The sequence below is a fragment of the Mobula birostris genome, chromosome 16 (genome assembly GCF_030028105.1).
Source record: "Mobula birostris isolate sMobBir1 chromosome 16, sMobBir1.hap1, whole genome shotgun sequence".
NCBI lineage: Eukaryota > Metazoa > Chordata > Chondrichthyes > Myliobatiformes > Myliobatidae > Mobula > Mobula birostris.
This window is the reverse complement of record NC_092385.1, coordinates 402,129-426,473: the sequence shown is the minus strand read 5'-3', so window position 1 is coordinate 426,473 and position 24,345 is coordinate 402,129. Positions and strand designations below refer to the sequence as shown.

Here is a 24,345-nt window from a genome sequence, read left to right as displayed (position 1 = left end):
TTTTGAACTTAAAGAGGGGTAACTTTGAAGGTATGAGACGTGAATTAGCTGAGATAGACTGGCAAATGACACTTAAAGGATTGACGGTGGATATGCAATGGCAAGCATTTAAAGGTTGCATGGATGAACTACAACAATTGTTCATCCCAGTTTGGCAAAAGAATAAATCAAGGAAGGTAGTGCACCCATGGCTGACAAGAGAAATTAGGGATAGTATCAATTCCAAAGAAGAAGCATACAAATTAGCCGGAAAAAGTGGCTCACCTGAGGACTGGGAGAAATTCAGAGTTCAGCAGAGGAGGACAAAGGGCTTAATTAGGAAGGGGAAAAAAGATTATGAGAGAAAACTGGCAGGGAACATAAAAACTGACTGTAAAAGCTTTTATAGATATGTAGAAAGGAAAAGACTGGTAAAGACAAATGTAGGTCCCCTACAGACAGAAACAGGTGAATTGATTATGGGGAGCAAGGACATGGCAGACCAATTGAATAATTACTTTGGTTCTGTCTTCACTAAGGAGGACATAAATAATCTTCCAGAAATATTAGGGGACAGAGGGTCCAGTGAGATGGAGGAACTGAGCGAAATACATGTTAGTACGGAAGTGGTGTTAGGTAAATTGAAGGGATTGAAGGCAGATAAATCCCCAGGGCCAGATGGTCTGCATCCCAGAGTGCTTAAGGAAGTAGCCCAAGAAATAGTGGATGCATTAGTGATAATTTTTCAAAACTCGTTAGATTCTGGACTAGTTCCTGAGGATTGGAGGGTGGCTAATGTAACCCCACTTTTTAGAAAAGGAGGGAGAGAGAAACCGGGAAATTATAGACCGGTTAGCCTAACGTCGGTGGTGGGGAAACTGCTGAAGTCAGTTATCAAAGATGTGATAACAGCACATTTGGAAAGCGGTGAAATCATCGGACAAAGTCAGCATGGATTTGTGAAAGGAAAATCATGTCTGACGAATCTCATAGAATTTTATGAGGATGTAACTAGTAGAGTGGATCGGGGAGAACCAGTGGATGTGGTATATTTGGATTTTCAAAAGGCTTTTGACAAGGTCCCACACAGGAGATTAGTGTGCATACTTAAAGCACACGGTATTGGGGGTAAGGTATTGATGTGGATAGAGAATTGGTTAGCAGACAGGAAGCAAAGAGTGAGAACAAACAGGACCTTTTCAGAATGGCAGGCGGTGACTAGTGGGGTACCGCAAGGCTCAGTGCTGGGACCCCAGTTGTTTACAATATATATTAATGACTTGGATGAGGGAATTAAATGCAGCATCTCCAAGTTTGCGGATGACACGAAGCTGGGTGGCAGTGTTAGCTGTGAGGAGGATGCTAAGAGGATGCAGGGTGACTTGGATAGGTTGGGTGAGTGGGCAAATTCATGGCAGATGCAATTTAATGTGGATAAATGTGAAGTTATCCACTTTGGTGGCAAAAATAGGAAAACAGATTATTATCTGAATGGTGGCCGATTAGGAAAAGGGGAGGTGCAACGAGACCTGGGTGTCATTATACACCAGACATTGAAAGTGGGCATGCAGGTACAGCAGGCGGTGAAAAAGGCGAATGGTATGCTGGCATTTATAGCAAGAGGATTCGAGTACAGGAGCAGGGAGGTACTCCTGCAGTTGTACAAGGCCTTGGTGAGACCACACCTGGAGTATTGTGTGCAGTTTTGGTCCCCTAATCTGAGGAAAGACATCCTTGCCATAGAGGGAGTACAAAGAAGGTTCACCAGATTGATTCCTGGGATGGCAGGACTTTTATATGAAGAAAGACTGGATGAGCTGGGCTTGTACTGTTGGAATTTAGAAGATTGAGGGGGGATCTGATTGAAACGTATAAAATCCTAAAGGGATTGGACAGGCTAGATGCAGGAAGATTGTTCCCGATGTTGGGGAATTCCAGAACGAGGGGTCACAGTTTGAGGATAAAGGGGAAGCCTTTTAGGACGGAGATTAGGAAAAACTTCTTCACACAGTGAGTGGTGAATCTGTGGAATTCTCTGCCACAGGAAACAGTTGAGGCCAGTTCATTGGCTATATTTAAGAGGGAGTTAGATATGGCCCTTGTGGCTACGGGGATCGGGGGTATGGAGGGAATGCTGGGGCAGGGTTCTGAGTTGGATGATCAGCCATGATCATAATAAATGGCGGTGCAGGCTCGAAGGGCCGAATGGCCTACTCCTGTACCTATTTTCTATGTTTCTATGTTTCTATATCAAAAGATGACATCTATATAATCAAAGCTATTCATACTAGTTATAACAAAATTAGATGAGCTATATAGTTCCTAAGTAGTATAATTCACGTGGGCACGTGGCCAAGTGGTTAAGGCATTGGACTAGCTACCTGAAGGTCGTGAGTTCGAGCCCCAGCCGAGGAAACATGTTTGGTCCTTGAGCAAGGCACTTAATCACACATTGCTCTGCGACGATACTGGTGCCAAGCTTTATGGGTCCTAATGCCCTTCCCTTGGACAACATCGGTGTCGTGGAGAGGGGAGACTTGCAGCATGGGCAACTGCTGGTCTTCCATACAACCTTGCCCAGGCCTGCGCCCTGGAGAGTGAAGACTTTCCAGGCGCAGATCCATGGTCTTGCAAGACTAACGGATGCCTTAAAAAAAAAAGTGCAATTCAAAAAGACCATCCATGATCAATATTTTAAATCATAATAGTCTTCATCTGTAATCATATAGATTCAAAGCTCAAGATTATAATGTTGTTAAAATTGATCTATATTAATAAAGAAAATCAAATAATTTTCTTATAGTTTGTCCAAGATACATCTTTCTAGGCCTCTTGTTCCAGAAGAATATTCTGAATCACGATGTCTCAAATATTTTTTTGAATAAAGTTTATCGCCTCCTGAGGGTTAGTAAAAAATTTCCTCCCTCCGTCTGACAGAGTAATTCTCAGCTTTGCTGGATATTATAAAGAATATTGAAGACCTTTATATCTTGATACTTCAAAAAGCGTATAAGTATAGAGCGCGGCCTTTGCTGTGGAGGTGGTTGGAGGATTAAAGTCCTGTGGACTCTATCTATAATTAATTCTTTGTCAAAATGCTTTTTCCCCAGGACTTTGGGGATCCATTCTTGAAAGAAAGTTACTGCGTCTCTTCCTTCCAATCCCTCTTTAAACCCACTATTTTGAAATTATTTCTTCTGCTATAGTTTTCAAGGGAGTCCAGTTTATCCATTATTTTTACTTTCTCAGTCCTCCAGGAATCTTTTTCTTTTTCCAGGCTTTGTAATCTATTCACAACATCCTTCCTATTATTTTCTAAATCCTGGGTTCGCCAATTTAAAGATTCCAAAGTCTGCTTCATTTCCTTAGATTCTTGCATGATAAAGTCTAAATGACTCTCGAATTTGTCCATCCTGCTGGTTAAAGTCCGGACTGCATTGGCCAACTCATGAATCGCAGCCGTGAGGTCACTACCCGAGCCATCACTGTGTCGCGCTGCCGTCGTCCTCGGACCCTCCGCAGACTCAGAGGAACTATCTGACGAGCAGGCCTCATCACCATTGCTCCTGCGTCCCTCAACTCCAGACGCTTCCGGGAGTGCAAAACTGACAGTGATAGCGCCAGTAGGATTTCCACGATTTTTCCTTTTAACCATTGCTTTTATTAAGGTTGTATGAGAGCCTTATAAACAGGTTGCAAAGAAGTTTTTGTAGGAGTTATTCAGGGAAGCGCCCGGTCAATGGCAGGACATCACGTGACCTCTTTTGTTCCCAACTCTAGCCAACTCTATCATCCCATTGGCTTTCCTCTCCCAGATCAAAAAACAATCCAAATCAGAATCAAGTTTATCATCACCGGCATGTGTCATGAAATTTGTTAACTTTGCGGCAGCAGTTCAATCCAATACATAATATAGAAACAGAGAAACATAGAAAACCTGCAGCACAATACATGCCCTTCAGCCCACAAAGTTGTGCCGAAAATGTCCCTACCTTAGAAATTACTAGGGATACCCATAGCCCTCTATTGTTTTCAAGCTCCATGTACATATCCAAAAGTCTCTTAAAAGACCCTATCGTAGCCGCCTCCACCACCTTCGCCGGCAGCCCATTCCATGCACTCACCACTCCCTGCTTAAAGAAAAACTTACCCCTGACATCTCCTCTGTACCTACTCCCAAGCAACTTAAGCCTGTGTCCTCTTGTGACAGCCATTTCCGCCCTGGGAAAAAGCCTCTGACTATCCACACGATCAATACCTCTCATCATCTTAAACATCTCTATCAGGACACCACTCATCCTCCATCGCGCCAAGGAGAAAAATCCGAGTTCACTCAACCTGCTTTCATAAGGCATGCTTCCCAATCCAGGCAACATCCTTGTAAATCTTCAAACTTTCTTTTGAAAGGAGGAGAAGATGGCGACGCAACGCAACGCAGCGCGCGCGGCCTTTCCGGTGAATGATATCGGTATCTGTCAAGTAGGATGCTGTGCACAATCCTGATTTGATGGAGACAGACGTGAGAAGCACGGAGGAACATCTGGAGAAACTTCTGAAATGCCTGTTTTGCTGCCGCTGCTACTGTGTAATCCAAAATCTCCGGAGGGGAAGGCCCCGAATCCTTGGTCTTGCCTGTTGCTAGCGGCCGGGGCCGGGGTCGAAGCCCTTGGCAGAGATGGTGCTCGGTGTCAGAGGCTCGAAGTTTTCGGACGGACTCAAGAGTCGGCTGTAGTCGGGTGCTTCCAGGGTGCTGCATCGGCAAGTTTGCGGCGCTGGAGGTTCATGGCAGGGAGAGTTTCTTCCTACTTCTACTGTCTGCGTGAGATGATGGGGCTATCGGGACTTTGAGGCTTTTTTTTAACCGTACCCGTGGTCTGTTCTTTATCAAATTACAGTATTGTTTTGCACTGTTGTAACTAGATGTTATAATTATGTGGTTTTTGTCAGCTTTTTAGTTTTGGTCTGTCTTGTGTTTCTGTGATATCTACTGGAGGAACATTGTATCATTTCTTAATGCATGCATTACTAAATGACAATAAACGAGGACTGCGTGTCCTCATAATCTAATCTAATCTCCTCTGCACCCTTTCTGTGGTTTCCATATCTTTCCTGTAGTGAAGCAACCAGAACTGAGCACAGTACTCCAAGTATGGTCTGACCAGGGTCCTATACAGCTGCAACACTACCTCTCGGCTCCTAAATTCAATTCCACGATTGATGAAGGCCAATATATCATATGCTTTCTTAACCACAGAGTCAACCTGCGTAGCAGCTTTGAGCGTCCTATGGACTCGAACCCCAAGGTCCCTCTGATCCTCCACACTGCCAAGAGTCTTACCATTAATACTATATTCTGCGGTCATACTTGACCTACCGAAATGAACCACCTCACAGTTATCTGGGTTGAACTCCATCTGCCACTTCTCACAGGTGTGCAGTGCCAATGTTTTAGGTGCCAGAGCTGTACTAGGGGTGATTAATGAGTTCGTGGCCTGAGGTTATACAGCTCTCGTTACATGCATGTGCAGTTCAACTCTTTGAGTGATTGTGCAGAAAGTTTGAAGTTAATAACTTTTGTGGTATTTCTGTTTCAGACAATTGAAAATTGCTAGGTTTTGTAAAATTGACTCCTTCCACCTTAGGCCACAAACTTATCAGTCACTGCTCGTATGTCACACCCAATTTGTGTACCTGCTCTTTTCATGTATTGGGTGACTTCCTTGCCCCATTCATGTAATGAGCAGGTACACAAATTGGGTGTGATATATATTATATGAATGAATAGGGCTTCTTATAATGTCAAGCACTAAACTAAGATGAAAGAAATATATGAATTCCAGAACTCCACAGAAATATAGTGATACAGGTTTCTCCCGCCATCCGAAGGTAGAGCGTTCGTAAGCAGGAATGTCGTAAAGCGAAGAAGCAATTACCATTTATTTATATGGGAAAAATTTGTGAGCGTTCGCAGACCCAAAAGTAACCTACCAAATCATGCCAAATAGCACATAAAACCTAAAATAACAGTAACATATAGTAAAAGCAGGAATGATATGATAAATACACACCATATATAAAGTAGAAATACTTCCTTAGAATCATTGACGAGCTGTTCTCCGTAGCGAAAATCTCACGCAAGCGCTCTCGGCAGAAACACTCTCTCCAGTAACCTATAAGCTATGAAGCTGCCAAATCATACCAAATAATACATAAAAATACACAGCTTATATAAAGTAGAAATAATGTATGTACAGTGTAGTATCAGTTACCGGAGTTGGAAAGACAGCACCGAGAACACTGATGATGGTGTGTTAGGCTGAGTTGTCGGAGGTTGGGGTGGTGCAATGGTCCCCACCCTCCAGGCTGCCGACCGATACATTGCTGCGAAGCATGCAGGGGTACAGCGGTAGCCGGGACGCACCCAGCACATCTTTAAGAAAAAAGTCGAAATAAGCTAATTAATTAGGTGCCACCTGGCATGTAAATGTCGGCCCAGATCAGAGGCGAGTCGCCGGGCAGCACCTAATTAATTAGCTTGTTTATTTCGGCTTTTTTCTTAAAGGTGTGCCGGGTGCGTCCCGGCTACCGCTGCATACTCCGCGGCAATATATCGGTCCGCGGCCGGGGGTTGGGGTGGTGGGACACTGGAGTGTCATCTCATCGTCCTCTGTTTCCATCAGGGCAGGCAGGTCATCTTCTTCTATGTCTGCCTGCTTCGATGTCGAAGGTTGAGCTTCATCGTCTGCTGTGGCTGATGTGGAAGGCATCCTTGATTGCTTAGCCTCGCGCATTTTTCTGTCATACAGTTCTTTGTAAGCACGCAAACCATCTTGCAAATATGCCCTAAACCTACGTACCCTTTCAAAATTAAAGTCATACTTTTCTGCAATCGTTGTTGTCGATTGCAGCGAAAATCTCATGCAGTTGCTTCACATTCAGTTCCTGGACGACTACACTTTCGCTACTGCATTTGGTTTCAATTGTTATCCTTTCCTCTTCCAATTGCATCAGCTCTTCATCTATCAGTTCTTGGTCATGGGATGCCAAAACCTCTTCAACATCATCTTCATCAACTTCCACAAGCCAAACTCACATTGTCCTTGCTTCGTTCACCACGATCGAAACACTTAATTATGTCTAGTTTTACGCTAAGTGTAACACCTTTACAAGCTCTTTTAGGCTTTTCCGATACCTTAAAACTCATCTTGCTAACGGCTGCTCACAGGCACGTGTTTAAGCAATGCCGGCTAGAATGCAGTTCCGAATCCGGGGGAGGAGCGACTGCTCGAGGCGCACGCTGCCTTTTTTTCGTAACAGTGAAAACACCTTCTGTTAGTGAAAACAGGTAACTAATGTAGGTCTTTCGTAACAGTGAGGTTTCGTAAAGAGAACGTTCGAAAAGCGGGGGACACCTGTAGTTAAGACATTAACAAGAGTATAGCCTATCAGTATATTTCAGTGTATAACTGGTACAATTAAACATATAATACTTAATAATATGACAAAGTATTACATGTTTGCACTCATTAATTATAAAATATAATTATCAAGCAAGTAAAGAAAAAGACGGTAATCATGTATTTTACCAATTTGAAAGTAATTACCTACTTACTAAATGCCACCAATGAGAGATTTCACAATAATTTCCACAAAGGGTCAGATGTAATATGTGTTTGGCGGTCTGAATCAACTCTTGTCCTGGTGTCATCTGATTTGTGGTACCACAGCCGTGATGTGGCACACAGCTCAGGATTCCACTGAACTGGAGGAGGTCCGTGTAGCTTAACAAACATAAGTGCTGATACATGATCTATGAGAATCCTTGAGCGTGTTGTTGTTATTATCAAGTTCATGTGACTGAATCCTGTCTCACACTCAGCAGTACTAATAGCAATAACTTGTGAACAGCTCAGTAATTGGCTTAAATCTTGGGGAATGCAGCGTCCACAATCCTCCACATAATCTCTGAAGGCATTTATTACAGAGGAAGAAGAAAGCTTAAACCTCTTAGACAGAGATGATATTGCAGCTTCTCTATAACTGGGCGATATTTCAGCATGTGTTCTTTATCAAGGACACACATTTCATTTAGCGGAGATTTATACATACTTTGAGGTTTAGAAGTTTGAGAACCTTTCAAGGATGTTGCCGTGAACATATTGTGCTGCAAATTGTTTATAAGACTAGTAAGAAACTGCAGAAAATTAATGGAGACAATTTTGTTGTTGCTTGTTAAGATAATTTCTCCAAACTTCCCCTTTTCAACTGCCTTGAGCTTTTAGAGTTTTTGTACCAGGTTGCTCTTTCATTCCATGCAGTGATCTTATGCTCTGTTGGATCAGTTTGTCTGCATAAACAATCGTAGTAGTGCGTTTCTGTAAATACTCTGACAGTAAACCAAGTCATACCGTGTCATACATTAGAGCTAGGTCCAATAGAAACTGTTCTGAAGAGAGTCTTTTCAACAGACTTTCATAGGTTTTTCTGTCGCTCCCAGATCTTGTTTCATCCTTCATTGCTTTTTGAAAATGAAAACACAGTGCTTCATAATTTTGTCACACTGCTAAACCATTCAAAATGAGCTAGCTACCCACCTGTTGCCAAGAACAGGGCCTATTTTGCAAATTTGTTGTTCTAGTTGAGAGGCACATTCAGACATTTCCTTTTGATAGCGAGGCGATCTACTGTAAACAGAGTACAATTTGTCCATAAATGATTGAAAATGATTTATTCCATGAACTTCTCTCACTGAATCACCTACTGCAAGTTCTAATCTGTGATTAAGGCAGTGCCAAATTATCACATCAGGGTAATGTTCCTTTTGAGAATTGTAGCAACACCAGATTTGACACCAAGCATTATGCTCGTCCCATCACTAGCAAATGCTACAAGGTTCTGTTTCAAGTAAGAGTCATCAAATCCATGGTTATTGAAACAGTTCAATAGATGCTCAGCAATAGTTGCAGCTTTCTGATCAGGCAGTTCAATTAGATCTAAAAACATAAAATAGGGATCACCTTCCTTGTCGCTTTCACATTTCAAATAAATTATTAGGGTGGTCTTAATTCTCAGGCTTGTTGATTCATCAATGAGAACACAAAATTTGCCATTTATCTGCTTGATATGCTGGCAGATTTTCTTTTTCATATTAATGGCTATGTGATTAATTATCTCTGTAGCACTAGTGTGGGAATGCAGTCCAATTCCAATGTCAATACCATTTTTTGTTTGAAGTTCCAATAAGCCAAAGTGATCAGAGTATGATCTGTCATTCTGAGCTAAATAATATGCAGAACGAAAAATTAAACAAGTTGCCTTTAGATGCGAAATATTCATAGTGTCACAGAATTTTTCAAGAGCATCTTCACTAGCTGTATTTTCAACACTTAGAGCAGCAGTGTGAGCTTTTGATAGTCTGTGATCAACAATTTTGTTTTCTGAGAGACTTCAAGCGTGTACTTGGATCGGCTCCATAATAGGATACTTGGTACATCCGCCATTCATTTGACAGCCTCAAACCCTTAGAAGTGAAAAGTGTCAGATTGCTTTTGTTTGCACAAAGTTTACACTCAAGTTTATCATCCTTCAAGTCTAACCAGGGATAAGTTTCCTTCTTTTTCTTCCACATTTCTTCAGTCCAAACACCTGAACAGGGATACAAGCCTGACTTCGAAGGACCATTACTTTCAGAACTGCATTTGGACCCGGTTAGAAAATTTGAACTAGAAGCAGGCAAAACACAGCTTTTGTCTCTTTTACCGTTATTAATCTCTTGTACGTTACTCTTGTTACACTCAGCTTGTTTACGAAAGAAAGAAGTTAACTTTGTTTGCTTAGAAGCCATAGGGTTGTTAGTGGGAAAAATTTACTCTTGTATTAGCGAATAATCCACGGACCACCATAGATGTAGCTTTACTAATACGACTGAGTCAGAGCAGACAGCAGGACCTGCAGCGCTTAGCAGTGTTCCTAAACAGGAAAAGAATAACAGAAGTAAAACAAATAAGCTTCTTACACTTTTAGCTACCTAAATTGGAACCAAGTAATCAAGTATGAAAAAAGACTGTCTAATGAACTTTTGCCAAAGCCACGAATATTGCTGAATGTTAGTATCAAAAGGTTGGCAGCTCTGCCTCGTACTGTTTCTCTCGCAGAAATGGTTGGACAGGAAGTGTATCTGTGAGTGTCGATACTCTCAATATCCTCACACGTCAGGTATTACATGGTTAGACCTATACAGATCCTGTTTAGTCTTTAAATATATAAAAAGTTAAAGAAGCTTGAATCTTTACATAAATTATTATCGTATCTATATGAATAAAAAATATCGTATTTTGGAAGTGACAAATGTTAACGGGGAGGAGAGGTACCATTTGAGAGGTTTGGAAAAGCATTTCATCTTGTTCATTGCCTCACTAAATTACTCTTTTTCTTGTCAACACAAAGAGAAAACGAGCCTCTTTCCAATCAACTGTAGTTGGTGGAGCTAAGCCAAGGGGTTGATCTGCTATTAATGATAGTTGAAATAATGTAAAACTAGCTTATAGCCGAGAAATGTTATTTTCCATTTGGCTTGTAAAAAACAACTAAATTTATCCAGGTGTAGAAGATGATTTTGGATGATTACCTTGAATATTTCATCAAAATCAGGCCGTAAGATAAGCGAGCAGTAAATTTTTCTTTCATTATTTTTGACTTTTAACCTTAGGTTTCGATGTTCATCCCTTGCTTAATCTAGCTCAACCTGGAATCCAATGGTACCCATTGGAAAGAGCGGAAAAATGCTCACACTTGTGTACAGGTATTCCCCAGCTTCCTAGGACAACGGGTCGAGTGAGGAGGAATTTCACAAATACCTAAATAAAAAATAGTCACAGCTCCAGGATTTCACAAAAAAACGGTCAAATATCCCAATGTTATTACTGGTATTTTCCCCAACAGCCAGCACCCCCTCTCCCCAAACCGTGCTTCCGTAAAATTCCCTCTATTTAATATGCGACTGCTGTTAAATTCCCCGTTTGTTTATTTTTTTTTTACAGAGGTGCCGGAGTAACGATCACTTCGCGCATGCTCAGAGTCTCCGGGTGGGCGGTGTTTTCCTTTCTGCTCAGTGCTGAAGTGGATCATCTGCAGGATCGGGAAATGTTCCTCACCTCCTGGGTCAGGGAGCTGGGGGTTGGGATCACTGTCTGCGGGCCGAAGATATCACTTTCCCGTTGGTGAGTATTGAGACCAATCCCAAGTGGGGAGATCTGATGTTGGCCGTGAGCTCCGAACTGAGGGCCAATTACTCATTTATTTCCAGTTATCTGGGCTTGTCAAAAATATGTCGACTTCACTTAATCTGCATTGAATGATCCAAACCAGGAGCCCGGCTGTCTATTTCCGCAGAATTGAAGTGGGAGTCCCGCCAACAGGTCACATGAGGCTGTTTGCCGCAGATCTGCCCTGCCCTCTGCTTTGTGATGCAAGATCACGTGGTGTGTGTGTAGAGTCTCCGGATGAGTGGTGATGCTTCCTCCACATTGTGTTGGGAAATCTGATGTTGGCCACTGAGTTCCGTTAACTTCCCTTAACTCGCTTCCTAAGGCTTCTCGCATTTGTCCTTGAGCTTTATGGCTGTTGTATCTTCTCCCCAATTGGGGTGGGTGAGAAAGGAGAACGTCCCAGGTTGTGGGGATCTTTGATTTCATTGCCTCCTTTACCGAGGGACTGGGAAGTCTAGAAGAGAGAATGGTTTCTGTGATGTGCTGATCTGTATCCAAAGGTCTCTGCAGTTCCTCGCAGTTATGGGCAGAGCAGTTACCATGCAATGGCGTGAAGTGTCCGGATGGGAAACTTTCTATGGTGTGTTGATAAAAATTTGGTGAGGGTCAAAGTATATATGACAAAGTTCTTATTGTTTGTTCTAACTTTTGTCATTTTAGAATCTTCTATACAGTAGTATGTACTATTCATTCATTATCTGGGTATCGCTGGAGGACCATCAGTGATGGTCCTTGATCCCTTCTCCCACCTGGTTTAGTCTGCTCATTCCTGCCCATCTTGTTCAACCTCTGTCCAGTCTCCCAACCCCACCTCCCCCCGCCCCCCCGCTTCAGTGATGTACATCAACCATCTGGTTCAACCCTGGTACACCCTGTATCTAACCACCTCAGTGTTATATATCAGCAATTTTTCTTCAAACCCTTGTCTTCATTGTGAAGTGTTCTTTTGCACTTTTGGCCTCGCTGAGTTATTTTCCAGAATCGTTTTTTTTTTAGCTTGAATGCCATAGGGTCATCAGGTAGCAGTTCTGTTGTGCATTGGTGTGGAGGTGCTAGTTTTTGAACTGTGACTGGCTGACACACTACAGCATTTTACTGGCAGCAAAGAGTCCTGGGAGAGTTGGTGCTTGGGCTATAATCCTGTGATCGGCATTCCAGATATGGAACTGTTTGTGTTTTGGCTTTGACCTTGGTTAGTGCTTCTACAGATGGGGCTGGATCGTCGTCCTTCTGCAATGAAGCAGAAATTTCGAGCAGCCGGACATTGGTTGTGGGGAAATCCCGGATTGCACTACCCAGTGTGAGATGTGGGGGTGATTTGTGAGTCTCTCAGGGTTGGTGAGTGGCAGATTCAGCAGTGTGACTCTGTGAGGTTGGGTCCTGGGATATCACAGTTTTAACTCCAAGTACTATGGACTCGGGGATCAAACTGCACAGGTTGAGCGAATATTCCTGGTCTGGGATCAGTTCTTTGTTTCTGGAGTTCCTTTGGAAGCAATGGCTTTCAACCTGCGGAGAGAATAAGTTTGTATTCCATCCCTCACAAGGAGAAGCTTGGAGTAAATGGGCTGTTCCATGTTTACAACAGTAGAAATAGACCCGTGAGTTTGGTGTTCAAACTGTGTTTGGAAATCCCACCCCCCTCACTTTCACCTGTCTGTCACTTGGTGGAATCAGGCAGAATGTCAAGTTGCTGGAAATCTGTACTAAAAACTGAAAATGTTTGAAGTCACTCTGATGAAACGTTATTAACTTGAATTGTAAAGTTTGTTCCTCTCCCCACAGCTGTTCCTTACCTGCTGAGCGTTTTTGGTAATTCCAATTTCTTTTTATTACATTCACCCTGGAATGGTTTAAATTTCCGGAAATGGACCTGTTTTAACCTGGGAATGGAAATGGCTCGTTCTGTGATAGTAGAACAGTAAAGAAACCACAAATTTTCCCAGTAAATTATCCTGGTACCATTTTGTCTGTTATTCCTGAAATGTGTTCAGTACAGTTGTTGCTAATGAGGTTTACAAGAATAATCTCAGGAATGATCGGCTTTATGTACAAGGAGCATTTGATGGTTCTGGACCTGTGCTCAATGGAGTTCAGAGGGACAGTGGGGGTGGTGGAGGGATGTATGGTTAAATAAACCTACCGAATGCTGAAGAGCCTGGATACCGTGGACATGGAGAGGATGTTTCCATTAGACGGAGAGTCTGTGATCTGACAGCACAGTTCTCAGAATAAAGATACTTCCCTTTAAAACGGAGATGAGAAAATTTTTTTGGCCAAAAGATGTCTGATCTGTGGAATTTGTTGCTGCAGAGGTTGGCTGAGGCTGCCATTTAGGTATATTTATGACAGAGATTAATATATTCATGATTGCTAAGTAGCTTCAGGGTTACAGGAGGAAGGCAGGAATATGGTGTTGGAATAACAATCAGCCATGGTTGAATGGTGGGGCAGACCAGATGGATCGAATCACCTAATTCTGTTCCTGTGTCTTATGTCTTACCATGCCTGAATGATGGCTCCTTCTTATCCCATATCGTTTTGTGATGTGTGAGGGACAATAAAAGGTTGTTCACTGAGATCATGATATTTAATTTCAATGTTTAAATTTCAGTGAGTTTTCTTCTTAGAAACATGGAGCAGAATTGTTTGGTTCTCCATTTTATTGTTAATGTCCTTCATTATCTCTCTGGTTAAAGTTAGATCTGCAGTGAGAGATTTATTGGAAGAAAAACCCCAACTGGAAGCGAACCACTTCTGAAGACGGGGGAACAGCAGCAAGTGAACCAACTCAAGGATTGAGAGCATCAACTCAATCTGGATAGGACCCATCTGACTCGGGGAATCCAGTGATTCAGTCAGGAGAAAGTTTGGTGAGTCTCATTTACTCAAACACTGGTCCTTTAGATACAGTATTACATACCTGCACAAAGGAAGGTAGGAAATAGTTGGAGTGAGACTGAATGTGCCCAGAAGAACCAGTTATGCCTCTATCAGACCCAGTTGCAATCACTCCAGGTCTGGTAATGTGCTTCCAGCAACCCAGCCCTTTAAAACCACTCCCATTCTGCGGAAGTCGAATCTGGATAAAGTCACTCAGAGACCGTATAAGTACAAACTCTTTACTCCAAGCACCCAGGGCTTACTTAGTTAGTCCCTCAAACAGGAACGGTCTATGACCTTTCCCGCCCAATCCACTAACTGACTAACAATTCCCCTTGCACCACAGATATATCTGTCCAGATACCCCCCACACAAGAATGGCTGGAGCCAAAGTTATTTACTACATGACAGCCTCTAAAGAAAATTACAAAATAGTCATAGTGGCTTACACACACACAACAGACTGAAGCTGTCCTATCTCTACACATGAGTGCACAAGGAGATAAGCATCCTGAAACCCTAGCTAGCTACCCTCAAGAAGAAATATGGCTCAGCATGGCTTAGCACATCTGTTGATCATCAGCAGTTTCTTTCAGAGAAACTGCCTGCTATTGTTTAGCAAAGTGTTAACCCTTTTGCAAACTTTTTCATTCTCTCCTTTTGATCATTACATGATCAACAAAACAGTAATTTTTTACAGAAAAACCAACCAAGTACAGCATTGACTTATCAGTGGGTAAAAACAGCGTACAGCAGTAATTATAACAATGATATGTACAACTATTAGGCCATAATGCAATATCATGCCCCACATATTACTGAACAGGCCTTCGAAGACCACTATTTCAACCTCATTACTACTGCTAGGTGGCCTGTACACAACTCCCACCAGAGTTTTCTGCCCCATAGTGTTATGCAGCTCTACTCATATCGATTCCACATCCTCCCGGCTAATGTCTTTCCTTTCTATTGCGTTAATCTCCTCTCTAACCAGCAATGCCACCCCACCTCCTTTTCTTTCATGTCTATCCCTCCTGAATATTAAATATCCCTGAATGTTGAGCTCCCATCCTTGGTCACCCTGGAGCCATGTCTCTCTGATCCCAACTATATAATATTCATTAATAACTATCTGCCCATTCAATTCATCCACTTTGTTACGAATGCTCCTTGCATTAACACACAAAGCCTTCACGCTTGCTTTTACAACACTCTTGGCCCTTATACAATTATGTTGAAAAGTGGCCCTTTTTGATTTTTGCCCTGGATTTGCCGGCCTGCCACTTTTACTTTTCACCTTACTACTTTTTGCTTCTACCCTCATTTTACACCCCTCTGTCTCTCTGCACTTGTTCCCATCCCCCTGCCACATTAGTTTAAATCTTCCTGAACAACAGTAGCAAATGCTCCCCCTAGGACATTGGTTCCAGTCCAGCCCAGGTGCAGACCGTCCTGTTTGTACCGGTCCCATCTCCTCCAGAACTGGTTCCAATGCCCCAGAAATTTGAATCCCTCCCCCTTGCACCATTTTGCAAGCCACGTATTCATCTGAAATATCCTCCTATTTGTACTCTGACTAGCACGTGGCACTGGTAGTAATCCAAAGATTATTACCTTTGTGGTCCTAACTTTTAGTTTATCTCCTAACTCCCTAAATTCACCTTGTAGGACCTCATCCCATTTTTTACCTATGTCGTTGGTACCTATGTGCACCACGACCACTGGCTGTTCACCCTCCCACTCCAGAATGTCCTGCAGCCACTCAGAGACATCCTTGACCCTTGTACCAGGGAGGCAACATACCCTCCTGGAGTCTCGTTTGCGGCCACAGAAACGTCTATCTATTCCCCTTACAATCAAATCCCCTATCACTATACCTCTCCTAGTCCTTTTCCTTCCCTCCTGTGCCACAGAGCCACCCATGGTGCCATGAACTCAGCTGCTGCTGCCTTCCCCTGATGAGACATCTCTCCCAACAGTATCCCAAACAGTATATCTGTTTAGGAGGGAAATGACCTCAGGGGACTCCTGCACTACCTGCCTACTGCTACGCTGTTTAGTGGCCACCCATTCCCTTTCTGCCTTTGTAGCCTTTACCTGCGGTGTGGTCAACTCACTGAACGTGCTATTCACGACTTTCTCAGCATCGCGGGTGCTCCAGTATGAATCCAATCGCAGCTCCAGCCGCTCAATGCGGTCTGCCAGAAGCTGCAGCTGGACACATTTCCTGCACACGTAGTCGTCAGGGACACTGGAAGTATCCCTGATTTCCCACATGCTGCAGGAGGAACAAACCACGGGGCCGATCTCAGCTGCCATGACCTACCCAGTACGCTACAGCCTCACCGCCTTCCTTGCTTCAAATAAAATACCACTGCAGACCGTTCTCCTTTTAAAGGAACTTTCCCAGCCTTACCTCACTTGGAGTGAAGTTCGTCCTCAGCCTCTGCTCGCTGAAGCCTCTCGAGACAAAGCCTTCCTACTCTGTCTCCCTCTACTCTGTCGCATGCTCCGTCAAACTGCTCTCTTTTAAATACTCCCTCTGCCTCACGAACCGACTTACATGCTCTTGTGCAGTCCTGTCCCGATCAACCGCCGAGAAAAATGGCCTGAAGAAACCTGGAGACCGTTTATTCAACATTTTCATATGACGTAAGTTGACTCCTTCAGATCCTTTTTCCTTTTTAAATAATCTTTTGTTTATCTATGGAGGAGTGGAGTTAATGACAAATAGTGTTCTTATCCAAAGGAATAGGACAAACCAGTTTTGTTTTGTTTTAAGTCTAGGGCATCCTTTACAAAATTCTTTTTCCATGTTCAGTTACCGAGAGATTGGGAGGCCTGAATTATATCTTTTACTAGAATTATGCTTGTATATGTTAACCATTATCAATGTTATACCGATCTCTTTTTGTATCATTAATATTGTTATGTATATTAATCTGAAACTTAATAAAAAGATTGAAAACCAAACTTCTTTTAAGTGGTGAAACTGAGCTCATATTCACCACTTGTGCTGGTATCTCATTCCACACTCTCATGACCATTTCAGTAAAGAGCTTTTCCACAAGTTCCCATTAAATTTTCACCTTCCCCACTTACCCATGACCTCTGGTTGATGTCCCACACAACCTCAGTGGAAAAAGCTGCTTGCATTTACTCTATCTATACCCTCATAATTTTGCATACTTCTAACAAATCCTCAAAGCAATGTATAATTTCCTTGTTTATGTTCAGAGCCTTTTTTAGGTGTATAAGATGATGAGGGACATTGATCATGTGGATAACCAGAGGTGTTTTCCCAGGGCTTTCCCAGGGCTGAAATGGCTAACATGAGGGGGCATAGTGTTAAGGTGCTTGGAAATAGATACTGAGGGGATGTCAGGGGTAAGTTTTTTACACAGAGAGTGGTGGGTGCGTGGAATGCACTGCCAGCTACTTGTGTGAGAGTTTTTCATTTCCTGTGGGGCCAGACACCCATGCAGCTCAGTGGGAACAGGGAATAGTACCAGTGGAGAGAGTCAGACTGAGCCAGGTCACAGATTGGAGATGGCAGAAATGCCCCATTCTTATAGAGACAGGAAGAGCATCAGAGAATTTGATGGTCATCCCAGATACCAGCACTGTGCCCAGTTAGAAGATGATTTTTCTCTACAACTTGGGTTGAACTTCACTGTAACAGTGTGATGCTAGATCACACCTTGACAACTCAAGTGATCTCATCTGAAATGGTGTCCTAAACCCATTGATGGATTTTGTAAATCTTTTTACAGGTTAAAAATGACAAGGAATTTGTCTACAGGAATCTCGAACACAACAAGCCAGTTTTGCTGTTTCTGTCCAGATATTTAAAAAGAGGAGAAAGGGATTCACTCGATCATCCGTCCTACTCAGACTGTGGGGAGGAATTCACTCGATTATCTGACCGACTGGCACGCCCATCATTTTACACGGGGGGAACCCATTCATCTGCACAGCCAGTGGGAATGGATTCACTCAGTCATCTCAACTGAAGGTACAGCTGAAGTTGGAAGTTTACATACACTTAGGTTGAAGTCATTAAAACTCATTGTTTAACTACTCCACAGATTTCCTTTTAGCAAACTATAGTTTGGGAAGATGTTGAGGACATGTGCTTTGTGCATGACACAAGTAATTTTTCCACAATTGTTTACAGACAGATTATTTCACTTTTAATTGACTATATCACAATTCCAGTGGGTCAGAAGTTTACAAACACTAAGTTAACTGTGACTTTAACTAGCTTGGAAAATTCCAGAAATGATGTCAAGCCTTTAGGCAATTAGCCAATTAGCTTCTGATTCAAGTGGAAGTGTACCTGTGGATGTAGTTTAAGGCCTACCTTCAAACTCAGTGCCTCTTTGTTTGACATCATGGGAAAATCAAAAGAAATCAGCCAAGACCTCAGAAAAAGAATTGTGGACCTCCATAAGTCTGGTTCATCCTTGGGAGCAATTTCCAAACGCCTGAAGGTACCACGTTCATCTGTACAAACAATAGTACGCAAGTATAAACACCATGGGACCACACAGCCGTCATACCGCTCAGGAAGGAGATGCATTCTGTCTCCTCGAGATGAACGTACTTTAGCACGAAAAGTGCAAATCAATCCCAGAACAACAGCAAAGGACCTTGTGAAGATGCTGGAGGAAAAAGGTAGACAAGTATCTATATCCACAGTAAAACGAGTCCTATATCGACATAACCTGAAAGGCTGCTCAGCAAAGAAGAAGCCACTGCTCCAAAACTGCCATAAAAAAGCCTGACTACATTTGCAAGTGCACATGGGGACAAAGATCTTACTTTCTGGAGAAATGTCCTCTGGCCTGATGAAACAAAAATTGAACTGTTTGGCCATAATGACCATCGTTATGTTTGAAGGAAAAAGGGTGAAGCTTGCAAGCCGAAGAACACCATCCCAACTGTGAAGCATGGGGGTGGCAGCATCATGTTGTGGGGGTGCTTTGCTGCAGGAGGGACTGGTGCACTTCACAAAATAGATGGCATCATGAGGAAGGAAAATTATGTGGATATATTGAAGCAACATCTCAAGACATCAGCCAAGAAGTTAAAGCTCGGTTGCAAATGGATCTTCCAAATGGACAATGACCCCAAGCATACCTTCAAAGTTGTGGCAATTGCTTAAGGACAACAAAGTCAAGGTATTGGAGTGGCTGCCACAAAGCCCTGACCTCAATCCGATAGATAATTTGTGGTCAGAACTGAAAAAGTGTGTGCGAGCAAGGAGGCCTACAAACTTGACTCAGTTACATCAGTTCTGTCTGGAGGAAAGGAGCAAAATTCCAGCAACTTATTGTGAGAAGCTCGTGGAAGGCTACCCTAAACGTTTGACTCAAGTTAAGCAATTTAAAGGCAATGCTACCAAATACTAACAAAGTGTATGTAAACTTCTAACCCACTGGGAATGCGATGAAAGAAATAAATGCTGAAATAAATCATTCTCTCTACTATTATTCTGACATTTCACATTCTTAAAATAAAGTAGTGATCCTAACTGACCTAAGACAGGGAATGTTTTGTAGGATTAAATGTCAGAAATTGTGAAAAACTGAGTTTAAATGTATTTGGCTAAGGTGTATGTAAACTTCTGACTTCAACTTTACATCAGCAAGAGGAGAGCAGTAGTGATATGGGATTCGATAGGGGGACAGATAAGAGGTTCTGTGGAAGAGATCGAGAATCCCGGATGGTCTGTTGCCTCCCTGGTGCCAGGGTCCGCGATATCTCGGATCGAGTTCTCGGTATTCTCAGGAGGGAGGGTGAGCAGCCGGATGTCGTGGTCCATTTAGGGGCCAATGACGTGGGTAGGAAGAGTGAGGAGGTACTGAAAGGTGAGTTTAGGGAGTTAGGCGCCAAGTTAAAGGACAGGACCTCCAGGATAGCAATCTCAGGATTGCTACCAGTGCCACGTGCGGGCGGGTTTAGAAATAGTAAGATAGCGCAGATCAACACGTGGCTGAAGACATGGTGCAGGAGGGAGGGCTTCAGATTTATAGATAACTGGGCAGTTTTCCAGGGAAGGTGGGACCTGTTCTGGTGGGATGGTTTACGTCTGAACTGGAGGGGGACAAATATTCTTGCAGGTAGGTTTGCTAGGGAGGCTCCGGTGGATAAACTAGATACAAGGGGGGAGGGGAACCAGAGTGTAGGAACAGATGTGGGGGAGAAGGAAGAAACAGCAAATAGTAAAGTTGTTTGCACCGTTAGTGATAAACAGAGAGTAAGAGGTGGAAAATCCTTAAATGCATTTATTTTAATGCTAGGAGATTTTAAGAAAGGTGGATGAGCTTAAAGCATGGATTGATACCTGGAAGTATGATGTGGTAGCTATTAGTGACCTTGAAGGAAGTTAGTGTGGAAATATCAGGGGCTCTGACAGAAATATTTCAAATGTCATTAGAAACGGGGATGGTGCCGGAGGATTGGCGTATTGCTCATGTTGTTCCATTGTTTAAAAAAGGGTTCTAAGAGTAAACCTAGCAATTATCGGCCTGTGAGTTTGACGTCAGTGGTGGGTAAATTGATGGAAAGTATTCTTAGAGATGGTGTATATAATTATCTGGATAGACAGGGTCTGATTAGGAGCAGTCAACATGGATTTGTGCGTGGAAGGTCATGTTTGACAAATCTTATTGAATTTTTTGAAGAGGTTACTTGGAAAGTTGATGAGGGTAAAGCAGTGGATATTGTCTATATGGACTTGAGGCCTTTGTCAAGGTTCCACACGGAAGGTGAGTTAGGAAGGTTTAATCGTTAGGTATTAATATTGAAGTAGTAAAATGGATTCAACAGTGGCTGGATGGGAGACACCAGAGAGTAGTGCTGGATAACTGTTTGTCAGGTTGGAGGCCGGTGACTAGGGGTATGCCTCAGGGATCTGTACTGGGTCCAATGTTGTTTGTCATATACATTAATGATCTGGATGATGGGCTGGTAAATTGGATAAGTATGCAGATGATACTGAGATAGGTGGAATTGTGGATAATGAAATATGTTTTCAAAGCTTGCAGAGAGATTTAGGCCAGTTACAAGAGTGGGCTGAAAGATGATAGATGGAGTTTAATGCTGATAAATGTGAGGTGCTACATTTTGGTAGGACTAATCAGAATAGGACATACATGGTAAATGGTAGGGCATTGAAGAATGCAGTAGAACAGAGGGATCTAGAAATAATGGTGCATTGTTCCCTGAAAGTGGAATCTCATGTGGATAGGGTGGTGAAGAAAGCTTTTAGTATGCTGGCCTTTATAAATCAGTGCATTGAGTATAGGAGTTGGGATGTAATGTTGAAATTGTACAAGGCATTGGTGAGGCCAAATTTGGAGTATTGTGTACAGTTCTGGTCACCGAATTATAGGAAAGATGTCAACAAAATAGAGCACAGAGAAGATTTACTAGAATGTTACCTGGGTTTCGTCTCCTAAGTTACAGAGAAAGGTTGAACAAGTTGGGTCTTTATTCTTTGGAACGTAGAAGGTTGAGGGGGGACGATAGAGGTATTTAAAATTATGAGGGGGACAGATAGAGTTGACGTGGATAGGCTTTTTCCATTGAGAGTGGGGGAGATTCAAACAAGAGGACATGAGTTGAGAGTTAAAGGGCAAAAGTTTAGGGGTAACATGAGGGGGAACTTCTTTACTCAGAGAGTGGTAGCTGTGTGGAACGAACTTCCAGCAGAAGTGGTTGAGGCAGGTTCAATGTTGTCGTTTAAAGTTAAATAGGATAGATATATGGACAGGAAAGGAATGGAGGGTTATGGGCTGAGTGCAGGTCGGTGGGACTAGGTGAGAGTAAGAGTTCGGCATGGACTAAAAGGGCCGAAATGGCCTGTTTCCGTGCTGTAATTGTTATATGGTTGTATAAGTTCACACTGGGACAAGGCCATTCACCTGTTCTGTGGGTGAGAAGGGATTCAGTCGGCCTTCCCACCTGTGGATGCACCAGTCAGTTCACACTGGGCAGAGGCTGGTCATCTGCTGAATTTGTCAGGAAGGATTCACTTGGTCATCTGACCTAATGGCTCACCAGCGAGTTCACACCGGTGAGTGGCCGTTCACCTGCTCGGACTGCGGGAATGGATTCACTCAGTCATCCAACCTACAGAGACACCATCAATTCACACTGGGGAGAGGCAATTCACCTGGTCACTCTGTGGGAAGGGATTCACTCAGGCATCTCACCGATTGACACACTAGTCAGTTCACACTGGGGAGAGGGCGTTCACCTGCTGTGAATGTGGGAAGGGATTCACTCCGTCATCTGATCTGCTGGCATACCAGTCAGTTCACACTGGGGAGAAGCTGATCACCTGCTCAGAGATTGTGAAGAAATTCTCTCAGTCATCCCCACCAAATGTGCATCATTGAGTTCACACTGGGGAGGGATGTGGGAAGGATTCACTCAGTAATCTAACCTTGTGACACACTACCGGGTTCACACTGGGGAGAAAGTGTCAATAAGCTGCAAGCTGGATAATTGTCCATCACCGTGCTGAATGCAATTTTGAGAGTGACTGTCCGTGCTGAATTCTGCAATTATTGCTGCTGCTCACCACACCCAGTTCTGCACCCTGGTCACTGGGCATGGGAGGAGTTTTTTCTGCTGCATATTCACCTTAATGGGACTGGAGTTTAATATTCTGGGTCTGCGACAAATAAATCAGTTCTATTTTAAACTCTGTCTCCTGTACTTAGTGAATTTATAACACAATTAATGTGCAATAGAGAGTCAACTCAGGCCGGCTGGATCCTGCCAGTGATTCTGTTCCACGACAGTCTTTTTGAATCCTCCCCTGCTGCTCACCTCTTGCTCTCCCAGTGGTGATGGGTTCCAAACAGTCACCACTCTGTGGGTGAAGAGGTTTCCCTTGAATTTTCTGCAGACTGAAGTTGAGCTGACTGCAGTTCTGTCTGAGATGTTCTTCGCCCCTCTAATCTCTGGGCTGAGGAAGAATGACATTGGTAGTTAATCTCCTGAATCACGACTCAGTTCCACATTATGGGTCATTTTCCCTGCTTCTAACAGGTATTAGAAAACACCACTGTCCTCTAAAGACTGAAAGCAGAATGGGAAACCATCAGTTGGATGTTCAACAGAGGAGGGTCAGAAACCAGAGGCGGGTCTGCACAGGGCAGAGTTTGGGGCTCTGGACGATGGTCGGGGTAAGAACGTATGATGAGAATGGAATCAGCAGCGAGGTGTGACAACAAATGACAAAGTAGCAACATTTGGAAGCTGATTGACAGAGAAAATAATTCAGTTGTCTGACTGACGACGACAAACAATGCCCGTTGTGAGATGCTCAATTGGTCGAGGAACGGGTGTGTGTTGGGAATCTATTGAGTGAGTTGTTCCTGCATGTTTATCCTGTAATATTATATCCGGATGGTTATTATGGATTGTCCTATCTGTAATAATCTGATTATCATATAATTCATAAGATATTGACTATAACTGGATCAGGCTTGAATTTATGGTGCCTTAATGAAGTTACGGTGGTCATTCATGAGTTTGTATTTAAAAGCAAGATTTTGGTGAATGATATTTGCAACTTGATTGTACCTTTGTAAGTAATTGTATTGAGTTAAACTGCTTCAGGATCTTGGAATGTGTTGGATTGTGTCTGGTTTCTTGGCATTTTCTGCATTTATCATCTGCTAGTTTGCCTTTTATGTAATTTTGATATTTTTTATGTTAACCTTGTCCTGTATTTTTGCAAGGAACCTCTGTTTCTCTGAGTTTGATGCTTCCTTGACAACATCTAGCTTGCTCAGATCATTGGGATGTCTCCCATGCCGAGTCATACTCATTCCACTGGTTAACGTTTTCTTCCATAGTGATGATTCATTTTTTCTGAGTTGGTCTCTCATTTAAGTTTTCTGGCCTGTATTTATTATCAGAATTGCATATACCTGCCTGGTGTTTCGAATCCTGTTTATTTTGTATGAAAATATATACTTAAGAAATCTTATCAGACTGTTGGGTGATTTTTTTTTAAAATGTCTGTTATAGCTTTTCCTCCTTCTGTCCTCGCTGGTTTTAATCTAAGTGGTAAATCATGTTTTCTAAATTTGTCATTTCATTTCTTATTTTTCATTGTGATGTTTCCAGATCGGAATGGGCCCAGGATATTTTGCTGAAAGGATACACTAATATGGGTATAACAAAGGTGTTT

At 42.8% G+C, this 24,345-nt stretch overlaps 1 long non-coding RNA gene across 2 annotated transcripts in view; it reads left to right on the top strand.

The window, feature by feature from the left end:
• Positions 1–24,139, top strand: part of LOC140210914 (uncharacterized) — a 30,301-nt gene extending 6,162 nt beyond the window's left edge. Inside the window, exons 2-5 of one of the 2 annotated variants that reach the window (XR_011889333.1) lie at positions 11,019–11,198; positions 13,946–14,119; positions 17,903–18,144; positions 23,196–24,139. This is a non-coding gene — a long non-coding RNA (uncharacterized lncRNA). Of the gene's footprint in view, positions 1–11,018; positions 11,199–13,945; positions 14,120–17,902 lie in introns of both variants that reach the window. The other variant, XR_011889332.1, reaches the window with a different exon arrangement.
• Positions 24,140–24,345: the final 206 nt, after the last annotated feature.